Raw genomic sequence first — 12,530 nt, 5'->3', positions numbered from 1 at the left:
CTAATGTTCTTTGTCCATTAGAAGCCTTATATATCTACTTAGCAAGTAATTGTCCTGTTTTTTTCTGTAGAAATTTTAAAGTAAATATGGCAATAACGAACTACTAATTGGCAGAAATGAAACGCAGTTAATCATCTGTTTCATCGATATATTATATGACATGACAATTTTCTATAAAACTAAATCATTATTACAATTATATTTGTAGTGTTTTTTGTTTGTTTTTGTATTTCTTTTTTTAAAGAATCCATTTTTAAGCACACAGTTACAGAAATAATATTTGATATAAACTCGTACTTCCATGTCCACAAGATAATGGATCCTGGATTATGCCGGCATTTGCTAAACAAGCATAATTTAGCTGAAACATTTCCTTTTCTGTTTGTTAAACACAGTGTAAATGCCTTCATTCTTACCTCTTTTTCACGAAAAAATCGTGCATGTTCTACATTTAAATGTAGAAGCATTTGAACAAACGCGTACATAAAATAAATTACCATTTTACCTTGATCAATTTCACCACTCATGATTGTTTTACCTTTTTTATGATATTGTCATTCTTCATACAAAAATCATTTATTTTGTAATAATGGAATAACATATATCTTATTATATCTTAATTAAAATATTGAAAAAAACAACAACATTGTTTGAATTAAAAAAACTTGCATATTTACTCATACTTGTTTTTAATTCACAAGCATTTACAATGTCTTCATTTATCTGGTCAAGGTCATAGGACAATCTTGTAAAATCAGTGACAATATGTTTTATACTGCTATAGTTACGTTGGCTTAACTTTACACGAGATAAATCAACTTGCATGAACAATTATTATAGTAGGTACATGGAGCAGAGTTTGTGTAATTTTGTTCCGCTGTCTAAAGTGTAGCCTTTTAGTAAATTACTTATCAACCTTAAAAATAGATCTGATTGAAAGTTTTTTTTATCAAAACCATTCTTAAATGCAACATTTTGAGCTTACCACAAAAGTAATTTAGATATTGATTTAGCAATCATTTTTGAAGATTATCGCTACAAATTCGGTGATTTTATGACGAGCTTCGTTAATTGTAGATAGTGTATAATTAATAATTCTGCCAGCATTACTCATTTTTTTCATTTGTATGTATGACATCTTCGATTGTTTCATTTGGAACTTCACTAATGTTGTATGTTATAACCGACAGCGAATTATAAATGTTTTTCGCACGTATGTACGTACACTGGTATTTCTACATTCTGAAATTTATTTGGTTCCTTCTATATTTGGTTATTACCTGTTATTGGGATAGTCATTTTATCGCGAGAAACCAATGGGAGGCCATTATTCAATATTAGCATTAATAACGTTATTACTTTAAACCAGACATGGTGGTTAAATGATAAAATTGCACGTTCTTTTTTGTCTGAAACTGATAAATCAAGCATTCATTAAATACATTTAATAATAATTTATGTTCATAAACAAATCTAATATTTATCTATCTATATTCATATGTGTATCAAATCTCGTTATGAATATCATATCCATTTCATCGGATGGCGCCATCTATGCAGGCAAGAAAAAAGTATTACAAACTGATTTACATTAATATCATATACAAAAAATGAGAAGAAGAACACAACAACAACAACAAAGCAACTAGTTAAATAAACAAACAATATTGCTACAATAAAGGTCAACTTAAAAGTAACAGATTATTTCAATTCCCAGAAAGGATTATAAAAAGAGTATGACATTGACATAAAATAAAACCACTAGAAAGAGGAACAGGAAACATTTATCAAGAGAACACAATGAACCAAATGAACCTGTTCGATCAAATGTCATACCATTTAAGGTTTTAGAAGTGATAACAAAATGTCAGTAACACTGTAGACGAATTGACCACTGCTGTATTAAATGAAAGAAATATCCAAATTTAATTTTTAAGACCTTTTTTAACATTAGAATAAATAGAAAAAAAACTATTTTGTCTTGTCTTTCGAAATCTATATTTCATAGTTATTACTAATTGAATGGATAAAAAGCTGTGTTTCAGCTTTTGATAAAATGCGACGATGGATTCAAAATGCAAATTACACAATTTGTTTGTGTGTGTTGAGTTTTCGATACAAACTGATTTATTTACATTGCTTACAATCAGACACATTTACAATTTACCATGTAAGAATATTTCAAATTATCAAATACACATAAGTTCACATGATGCCAAATGATGTTGTGACTTAGGTCAATATCACGACACAATTACCTAGTAAGAGAAACAAATAAATATTTAGTTAATTAAATTTCATTTTCTGCTTTCATCGAATGCCACCCTTCCTTGTTGGTCTTTTTTTACATATCCTACAGGTTTGTTTTTGTAACAGCTATGTCGTAAAAGTAAAATAGGTAAATATTACATTACTGTTCACCGGATATATTTCATAATTAGAATATCATTAACTTATTCTTGCATTGTTATTTAGTCGTTTTAGTCATTCATGTTTTTGTTAGAACAGAAACCATAAAAAGTTCAGAGATATTAGTTAATAGCTTCACACTAGATATTTTAAGAAAGCTTCAGATATGTAACAGACTGTTTTGGCATTAAAATGTTTGGCATTGCAATTGATAAGTAAACAATTCACTTATGAAAATGTCTAGACCGATTTAACACACACAAATAGGTTATAAGATGAACTCTTCACAGCGGTTGCTTCGACAGTGGATAGTCTTTATCTATCTAAATAATCACATTGAAACAGCTGATGTCGATGTCTAAGTAAGAGGGCTAATCTGGTTTTATTTTAGAAAACGCTCAAGTTAAAACGATAGGATACCAAGTAGTCAGAAAGCAACGTTCTGAATGCAAATAAAAAATATATATTGAAAGGTTTATATTGAATATGAGGCTTTTGTAAACTGCTGATGATATGGAAGTTAAAGAAATAAACTACTAATTGTTTAAGTATAGGTCTGAAGTTGAATGTTTTCGAATAGAAGTAATCATATTGATAGAATATATAGCAACCTTTCAAAAAGAAAGTAGTATTTTAGGGAAAGATACCACAGACAAATACAAAAATACATGAATTTTCTCAAGAAAAAAGCAAAGACGGCAAATAAGTCGTACCGTATTGACAACAACTTTATTTGTGAAAAAATAGTAAATGGCTTAAAGAATAAGTATCTTAGCACAAAGGACGCCGCACAAAATTATTATGTGAAACTCGTCAGTGGTTTTTAAGCTAAGGTTTGCGGATCGTGTTGAAAGCTAACAATTGTTTCAGCTAAAAAGAAACATGCCAACCATTTCTTTTCAACAACTGATACGAGATTATGTTAATAAGCTTATAGCTTCTTAGTCAATCGAACTATTTTAAATATAAATATAAAATATTATAAATATTTTTCTGTTAGAACCGAACGAAATGAGGTCTCCAAATTTCGGTTCTCAAATATGTACCAACAATTTTATTGATTAGCTAGTTATTACATAATGATTATATTTTTCATGTTTTGACACGGACCATTTTTGCAAATAATCACCATTTTTTTTAAACTTATTCGTACAAACTTTCAAAAAATGTCTAAATGAAATAATTTCTTTTGCAAATATCTTACCAGCCACAGGGTTGCTTTTTCTAAAACAAACCTTTGCAAATATCTTACCAGCCACATGCTTTTGTATATGTACGGTGGACATATTATAAAGTATAAACATATCCTGCACACGGCATTCCCTTTACACATATTACACATTATAGAACATTAAAAATAAATCTGATTTAAATCGCTGTATCCTAGCGTTAACAGAAATCTCTATTCAGCCTGGTAAATCTCTTTTTAAATATCCACAGCCAACTCTTAAAACGTCAAAGAAGCCTTTGCAATACTCATTTATGGTCGTCTTTTTGTGTTCCATTTAAATTGGCCTAGCAAAGTTAACAACATGCGAGTAAGATAGTGGAAATTTTAAGTTAGCATAATGCACTTTTGATGTAGTTATTTTAATGGAGACAAAAAATGTAAAATACAATTTATAGTTCAATGTATTTTATTCGAAAAAGCCCTTCTTACACCACTTTTCAGATTAAACGATTTTCGTGAAACGCCCACGGTACTTTAATATTTCATATCCAGTCTTTGTTTCCAAATGCAAGGTATGCAAAGGTAACAATTTAAATGACGAGAATGCAGATCAACAAGGCAAATGCAACGTTCACAGGACGTATTTATCATTCATTATTATTCAAAGTAAAATAAATTAATCAATATATGTGAAATGGTGATTCAACAAATGAATGATATTGAAACGTGGTGTTCATGCTTCGATGAATAACAATTACAATATTTTACGTACAGCCTCTATTGCTGGTGCCATTTGAAGAAATGATTAAAAACTGATATAGATTAAATGCAAATGTCTTATTGAACCTTTCCAGTGGCGACAGCAGCCTGAATTTTTTTCCGAATTAAAATTAATTTAATTAACACAGTGACAAAACACCGAATTAATTAAAATTATAAAATTATATTAGCCGTTTTTTTTCAAAATATATGTTTTAGAAAGCTATTGTAATACTACATGTGTACTAGGTGTTCTTTGTAATTTCTCTCCCGTATTAAAAATGAAGCACTTTTCAAGTATTAACACAATTGTAAAATACACTTCCATCAAACTATTACAAAAAGGCATTACATTGCATAATTGCACATATAAACAAACAAAGTCTTGGGTTTAAACCTAGTGAAAAATATGCTAATTGTATCAAAATATTGCAACTGTTTTTTTAAATCGTTTATCGTATTCTAACCACGTCAAGAAACACGTCTGAGAAAATGCAAATATTATAAATGAAAAGTCATTAAAGTTTTGCTTTCTCTTGCCATTTCATGCATATACCCCAATACATTTTTTTCTGACAAAACGTTTTTCAATTTCAGACATTGATTACACAATAGGATCAATAATATATGACGTTAACTTAGCTTATAACTTTTAATAATGTTTGTAGATATTGGAATAATATCAAATTATACAATCAATATTAAAAAAACGTTATAACTATAATAAAACATATTTACAGTTGATAACCATAGAGTTCATAAGATTAAAAAGATCTGCCCACATAATGGCGTTTTATTGTTTCTTTGTAAACAAAATGTTTGACATGGGCTTTCGTAGTTATAAGCCTTATTATATAAATAACACATGGGTTTGTGGGTAACAGTAAAAATATCATCCCGAGGAAAATACTGTTACCCGAGGCGTAGCCGAGGGTAACAGTATTTATACGAGGGATGATATTTTTACTGTTACCCACAAACCCATGTGTTATTTATTTTATTACCCCGAACAAATACTGTGATGATCTGAATTCGTCAACTAAATCTAACTGTAACAAAAATAAGCCAAGAGAAGCAATAACTAAACTGTCCTTACCTTGCAAGTTTTAAGTGCACTGTAGGCCTACTTGAGAAGCTGTTTTTCTTTTATTCTTTAGGCAAGTGATGATATCTACCAGTCATAAACATAAAATAAGCTGTGTTTTATTCAGAAAACAAAACACTAACCCATTTATAAGGTTATGATCTGTGAAATCTGATCCTTCTGCATCCAGAATATTCTTCGCATGGTTTTTGACAAAGTGCATTTAGAAAATAACGATGATATCCTACAGATGTCTGTCCACCAACTCTATCTGTAACGTTTCACTGGTTAAAATTGTTAAAGTATCCTTTGTTGCATGCTTTAATTGTCTGCATGTTCCAGTTTGACAAAATTATTTACATTACAGTTACTTCCGTTGAAAACGGATGTTTCCTATTGACTATTCAACAAAAAGATATTTAATACGCGAAAGGGACTCTAGGGTGCAAAGAACTAAATTTTATCAGAGTAATAGTTACTTCGGCGATGCCCAATCGTCGAAAATAAGAATGAATCGAGAGAAAAATGGCGGCCATTTTTTTTCATTTTATTTAAAAAATAGACCACGTGACCAGATTTTATACTGTTAAAATTCGTAGTCACGTGGTACATTTGCATTAACAGTAAGAATAGCTCCCAGAGGCCTATGGTAAATTAACATTACGAAAAAAGTGAGGGGTAATAATACAGAATAACAGGTGTATAAACACATAGTGTAAATAGACAATTAATTAAGGAAAAAAGACGATCACTTTGTTTGTGCTCACAGCAGCATGAAGATAATGAAAATGGAGAGTCAAATTTACTTAGACCATTAGTCAGAACAAGTATACAAACAAATGATCCACACAAACCCTTAAACCCTAACCATCCGTTTCCATAACTAAACTGGACATAAGGTGGGTTGTTTTATGCTTTTTTCCATGCGCTTTTTTATATTTTCACATATTTATATAAAAAATAACATTATCAAAATCCAATAAGCATTCTTTATACATTTGAGAAATTGACAACAATGAACTACATTTCTGAGACATTTACTTCATCAAGCCTCACTGTAAGCATGGACATATATGATTCATTTGTTCCATTAGTGCTACACACTGATTTAATGAACTTAAGCCTAAAACAGCAGACACATTTCCTTGAGAAAGAACAAAAGTACATTAAACATTGAGAGTGAACGTTGCATTTAGAAATGACATGTTGTTTTGGCATTATAAGAAACTATAAATTCTCTGACAATAACTATGTTCCAATGAGTGTATATACAGTTATTCAAAAATCGAGAGGATCAATAAGCATGTACGTTTATAAAAACAAGTTGACATGGTTTATAACACAGAAACAAACTACCAAAATTGGAATGAGTATCTATGCTTTTATAGCATTAACCTGACAACGGATCAGTGCTGCTTTTGTAAAATATTATGCATCCATTATATAAATACCACGCCCGACAAATGTTTATTTCTTCAGTTACCTGAATGAGATCCTTTATTTCATTATCAGTATTTCTGACGTTGGTTAGCCAATATCTTGACTTGATTTTGATATAATATTGAAATTGTTAACGATACCTATGCTAATGTGTATTAGTAGATGGTAACAAGGCGGATGGCTCTAGTTAGGTATCACATAGTGCCTGAAATCCTGCACGGATGGGGAACTTTAAGGTCTTCCTTTATCATAATAACTTATAACAAGACCTCTATGACATTAGCACCGACTCAACCAAAGAAATTTGATTTTTTAATGATAGAACAAATTTAATAAGGAAGCAATTATTGACATATTGTTTGTTTTCAAGGCTTTCATAGTGTTGAATTGTTTTTATAGATTAACATTATACTTATGCAATCTAAATCATGTTGTATTCTAATAGTGTTTTTGTTGATTGAGAATATTCGATACCAAATTAATAATAAAGTAGATGAAACAAAAATTAAATAATTTCTTTCCTTAGTTTTGTTTTTATTTTTCAAAGATTAAAGTACGACCTTTGTAAGGTAGTTTAATGAAAAGATAACTTTAGAGGTTATTACCTTTAAATATTAACTAATGACCGATATAACTCTTTTATTCGTCATTTAATTTTAATCAACGGAATTCATAAGCAAGGGTGATTGTACCGATTGAACTTCATTAGGAAACTTAATTCAAGCTGAATCAATTTATTATCTGTCTCAACTGTAAATGATATTATTGAACATTTGTTAAACAGCAACTAAAGATACCATGTAAACTAATAATGGTATTTCTCCGCAACACAACGTAGCAACTGTTACAGTTTTTAACCCTATTCCGACAACATGCAAAGCAATGTTCTCAAATAATTTTATCATGGTCTATGAAGATAATTAGTAGTCTGCAATCTTAACTTTTTTCTTCGGGTTCGTTCCCCTTAACAAACTTTTTCTAAAGTCAAGAATAAAACTTCCTACGTCTCAGTCATTTCTCCTTAAAGAACATTATAGTATGAAATCGGCTATGTTCCCTTCTTTTTGCCCATGTTATAAAGGGATCAAAACCATGTGTTAACATAGTGAGCAGTATTCAAGTAACTTTGCTGGAAATACGGCATATAGACATCGCCGCTAATCTTGGTTGTCACCCTTTCTAAGACACGGACAGTCGTCAATGCAAACAAATATTTGTCATTCAGTTTTACCCTGCGATCAACTAACATAACAAGATAACACAATTGAAAATGAGAAAATGTTGTTTTATTGATGTTTATATTGATAAATGCTCTTTATATTTCTTTAAGAAAATTCTGTTCAGTGCCTGATTTTTTATTAACTTGGGCTTGAAAAAATAAAACGATTCTAATGTTACTGATCTTTTTTCTACCGTCAATCTGAAATCATATTAGGAATTTCTGAGGATCATATTTTCTTATTGGGTAGAGTAATTTAATGCCTTTTTCTTGAGTTAATAAATAAAAGATTATCGTTGATCATTGTAAATTGTACAAACATTATTATATATAGCAGAACAGGGTGTTTAGTAATCATCGTCAGTCTTCATTTTATACCCTCAGAATACGAGTATATGTTCGAGGACAACCTGAATCTTCAGATTTAGCTCCAATGTACTTAAAAATCACTAACACCAAATGATGATCAAACATTTATATTGCTTGATATAAATGTCTAAATAGGTTATTTTTCATTAATTTTATAGAGTCGTTTTAACTGCAATTAATATATTTTGGTACTTAAGTGAAAAAAACTTATCTATTTTCCTTAGAATTGAAAAACAACAATAACAAGAAATATTAGAAATAACAAACAGTAACTTCTGAGTAGAAGTTTATTTTCTGCATAATCAGTGGTTGTTGAGGTAATTATTTATTCTCGCTTAACCAGTCTACAAACTTAATTTGATTTGGGGCTTATATACTTTTAATAAAAAGATTATTCGTTATATAACATAACCCCATTAACTTTTTATTTCAAAATTTTTGATTCTTTGAAACAACAAAAATGCATGTTTGCAGCAACGTTCTCTGGAAGTTTGATTATTCATAAATGATCACTTTTGCAACATCAGCATGTTAGCAACGTGCGGTTAACCATACATTGTCTAATTTCTAAGAATGTTTGACCTAGTTCTTGCTTCGTTTACTTTCCATTATTACAGTGACATTTACTCTATCACAACCTAGAAATATATGGAAATTAATTAAGAACGTTGAGATAGGCAAGCTGTATAAAAGAATATTTGCCCCTAGAATTAAGAATTGACTATTCATCATTCTTCAAGGCTGAATTTTGTTGTTGTTACTTTAACGTTTTTTACTTACACTGGTACGTGTTAATACATCTGATACAACGTTGCATCATCATATTTCGAGTGTGTTTTCACTTTCTACAATAAGACTATCTTTAAATACCAAATAAACAAACCAACGAATGAACGAACGAATGAACGAATGAACGAAAAACAAACACACACGCAATATTATACTAAATACGTTCAATTATCTTACGCTAAAAGAGACTAATTTTGTTATTAAAATAACTGTAACACAGATCTTTATATAAGTAATTGTCTGTTGTGGTGTCTTCATTAGAGAACACAATTACCATCGTCATTTGGAGAATTTTGTGTGACAACACTTAAATTGGTTGACATCATAATGACACTGTCGATGACAATATAATAAGAGTTACTGGGTACAGGAGGTATTTCCATTATTTCTTACAGTACCTTTATCATTATTTTAAATTGGTGTTTAGTTTTGATTTTGTATTTGCCTTATATTTATTATCAAATGTGATAATATTAAGACAAGTATTCAGATAAATATAAACAATAAACACATTTGTTATCGCAATAAGTATGAGTTCAATATTTAAAGCAGCATGCCACCAGATTCATACACATTTTCAAGAAAAGTTTTGGTGAAACAATATACTATAATAATAAAGACATAATTGAAAATTGTAATTTATGATAGCAAACATTTTTTTAATCAAGAGTGGAAATTATGTTTAAAAAAAAGGAAATGAATGAACAGAACATAACTATCTCTGCATTGAACAAAAACAGCAACAAGAGCAATAACACCAACAAACCGTTTTGTCCCTTGAAGGTTACATATTAAATCAAATCCTAGTAAATATTAAACAATGAGTATCTGGTTTTGAATTGGATAAAGAAATACTATGAAGAGGACCAACATACAATTGTCAAGAGAGCAACATGAACTTACTGAACCTGTTCGAGCAAATGTCATACCATTTAAGATGTTTAAGTTGAAAATAAAAAGTCAGACGAAAAAAACACACACAAAGGAATATAAAGAAAAGGAAAGAAAACAACGCATAATTCAGTGATTTGCAAATAAACTTTACCGAATGCCATATTCTGCGTTCATAAGATGCCACCATTTCTTCGATCTTTGTAATCATTTCTCACAGTATTTTAATAACAGCTATGACGTAAAAATTCAATAGTTATAAATATACATTGCTGTTTATAGAATACATTTCATATATTCGGCATTTATTATTTTATTCTTGCACATTTGCCTAGTGTTTGTCCTTTTACGAGTAGGCATTTATGTTCATATGACCGGAAATGATTGAAGTTAATAGCTTCAATAAGAAATATTGAGGTATGTAACAGACTGTTTTAGCATTGCAATTGTTTGGCATTGCAACTTATGAGTAAACAATTCATGTATAAAAATGTCTCGACCGATTAAACCTACACGAATAGGTATAGGATGAACTTTTCACAGGAGTTGCTTTGTGAAAAAATAACTTATTCTTTTTCTGTGAATATTGTTATCTGATAAAAGTGTGCAACAGTGTGCATGTGTTTATCTAAATGCACACATTGAAACTGTTGATATCGATTACTTCAAAGAAGAGCTAATCTGATTTTAATTGTGAAAATCCTCACGTTAATACGATAGAATTTCCGACTATTAGTCAGAAGGTCAACTTCCAAATCGTGATGCGCACAAAAATAGCATTAAACTGTTTTTATTTGATATAAAACGCGTGTGAACCCCTGATAAATTTATATGGAAGCAAAAGATTGACACGCCTGAAGCCAAATATTTTCGGATAAAAGCTTTCATATTTATAGAATGTATTACCAAAATTATAAAAGAAAGTTGTATCTCATGGATTGCCACGACAAGGAAATACAAAAAAAAACATGAAAGAACTAGTACTTTAAATAAGAATAAACACTGAAGTTCTCAAGAAAGACGGCAACTTTGTCGACACTTCATTTGTGAAACAAAGGAAATAACTTGACTTAGTTATTATGCAACAAAACAACAAGAACAACAAAACCAGCAACAAAATAAAAATACATAAAAAACAAAACAAAAAAAAAAAAAAAAAACACAAAAAACTTGCCGCACATTTCTAAGTACTGGTTGATTTCAAGAATTTATATGAAATTTTTTGGCTGTCTTTAACCTTTTTACACATCTGAACTGAAATATTTTACTAAGTTGGCAAGATTATATTATACTTTGCTATTGATTAAATACTTACTACATACAATCTGATTAAAATCAGCTCTAAATAACGCTTTCCATTTAGATCTGACCACCACGAATTACAAAGTCACTTATCGAGACTTTTCAAACAGCCAGTCATCGGCGCGATTTCATAATTTTGAAAGTGATTCTGTTTTTATTTTTCGATCAAAAATCAATATCGAGAAGGTAATTATCACGATTTCAAGATATTATGCTGGAACAATAATGGCGTCGTCCATTAACATAATAATCTTATTTTTCCAAACTTTAAAAGGACCTAAATCAAATAAGGTGCTTTGCAAAAGAATTTTACCAGCTACATATGATTTCTAGAACAAAATTTTGTAAACAAAAGGGGTGATCTGGTATTTCTTTTTAATCGCTGATTTAAGCGTTATATGTCGCTTCATGTTAATAAGCACCTTTTCCTCGCCAAAAAAACAAACATATGAACGTTGCATATACGACGGGCTTGGAACTTTTTTTACACACATTTGCTATAAAGTGTGTTGGTAGTGGAAATTTAGAAATGTGTACATATTGTTTTGTTTTACCCTGGTAAATTTCATTTAAAATATTGTCAACCTCACCGTTTACATTAAAGAAGCGTTTTGCAATTCTTCTTTATAGGGTCGTTTCCTTTGTGTTTGTGTTTACAGTCAAGCAAATTAGTTTTATCTGCAATGGTCAACCGCATGCGAATAAGCTAATGGAAATTTGAATTTATGTTCTTTTTATGTTGTAATTTTAATAGAGACAAAAATAAAACAATATTCTAAATACATATATATGTATTTTATTCGAAATAAACCTTTCACAAAATATTTCCTCAAGCACTTACTACCTTCTATTTTCATTATAATACAGTTTTATTTTCCCTAAAATGTAATTGTAGTTGGTTTCCTATTAACACTTATAACAAGGCAGCACCTTGAAATACATTTATCATTCCATTGTTGTTGAAATAAATAAAAATTCACTGCGAAAAAGTCTTCATATTTTTGAATTATTCAACGCAATGTTCATGCTTCGATGAATATCAATTATAGCATTTTTCATAGTGCCTGCATTGCTGGCGCCATTTACCAAAACAATCT

The sequence above is a fragment of the Ruditapes philippinarum genome, unplaced genomic scaffold (assembly GCF_026571515.1).
Source record: "Ruditapes philippinarum isolate M1 unplaced genomic scaffold, ASM2657151v2 ctg1811_1_1_1_1, whole genome shotgun sequence".
Lineage (NCBI taxonomy): Eukaryota > Metazoa > Mollusca > Bivalvia > Venerida > Veneridae > Ruditapes > Ruditapes philippinarum.
Note: the sequence above shows the minus strand (reverse complement) of the source record.